A 1594-nucleotide genomic window follows, 5' to 3' on the forward strand; every position below is an offset into this window, starting at 1 on the left:
TAGCGGAAGTAACTTTTTTCAAGTGATGTCGTATCCGTTGCAACGGCTGCAAACTTCACATGCGGCGCGATGAGAGGTGAGAACTTGACGGAAATCACTAGAGGAACTTTTTTAATGGAATCAAATCAAATTGTTCGGAAGCTGTAAAAAGCGATTGCACGGAAGCATTTTGAGTTGTTGACAGCGGGCGGCGCCACACCGCCAACAACTACAAACAACCTGAACGACAACGACAACGACATCGACAGCCGCCAACAGTCATCGAGGTGCAAAAAGCGACACCGGAAAACTTGCCAAAGTAACGCAAACTGAAAATTTCTAAAAAAAAAAAAAGAAAAAGGAAAAAAATCGGAGGCGGGAATTGGGGGCGTTTTGGGAGGAATCATAAGTACACACTTGAGGGGGAGCTTGGCTACATCGTCAATAGAGCGTCAAGTGTGCGCTTGTCCACGCCCATTTAAAGCTCAGCCACCAAGGGAAGCTAGCGTTGGCGAAAATGCACTGAGCAAAATAATAGGTCTGTTTATCGAAAGTCATAAAAAACGCTTGTTTCAATCCATCTGATTTCAAAGAAAAATGTAAGTAAAATAAAAAAAACAATTGTGGTGAGTAAAAGGATACATTTAATTTTAAATGGATTCTAGTTCAAGCACTAATTTTTCTGTGTCCGATTATAAAGGTTTTGTCTCAACCAAACTTAAAAATATAAAATATTTATACAGTCACTAAAATAGTAAAAATACTCTCTCAAAAACATCAAGAAATTTTATTGTAACATAAGTCCTATCTTAAGAATCTCTAAAAATATCTTAAGATTGGAAAAAGATAATGTTCAAGAATATGATGTTAGAAACCTCGTAACTTTACAAGGATAAGATGAAGGTAAAAAATATTCCCTATGTAGAAATGTATCATTACCTTTCTTTAATTTAACTCTTATTTAAAAATGAAATATATCAAAATATTTTAATTTAAATTTCCCACAGGCATTTCTCCCAGTGCAGCACCGAGAAGCCACCATGTAATTGGCCAAATGACAATGTGCACAAGGTGCAAGAAGTTGCCACCGAAAGACTAGAAAAAATGCAGAAACTCCGAGCGGTGAAAAGCAGAACAGAGCAAAGTTCAGAGTGCAATCGTTCGCTTTTCGGTTATATGGCGCATAAGTTTCGGGAGCTGCACTTGCAAAGTTGCAAAGGCCATAAAAATCGGCCATAAAGCGTCAGGCTTCAAGCTTCGAGCGCCGGGCTTCAAGCTCGGCGGCCGCAAACGGCTCGTAAATCAACTTAACACGCCGCAGGCCGACAGTCCAGACAAGCTAATAATTCTTGTTGACACCCAACGTCTTCGAGTTATGCACAATGGACTGGGGTTTACGCCCATTCGGATTAAGATAATCAATTCATTAGCGTGACCGCTTCTGCAGCCTGCTGCACTGAGAAAAATAGATGTTAAGTCGTTTAATTCTAAAAAAAATATATATGATATATGGTTCTTAAGGGAAACCAATTTTAGGTGATTTTATATTATTTTATAAATAAGTTTAGTAAGCTAAAAAACTATTTATCTATAACTATAAAACAAGACAGAAATC

The sequence above is a fragment of the Drosophila suzukii genome, chromosome 3 (assembly GCF_043229965.1).
Source record: "Drosophila suzukii chromosome 3, CBGP_Dsuzu_IsoJpt1.0, whole genome shotgun sequence".
NCBI lineage: Eukaryota > Metazoa > Arthropoda > Insecta > Diptera > Drosophilidae > Drosophila > Drosophila suzukii.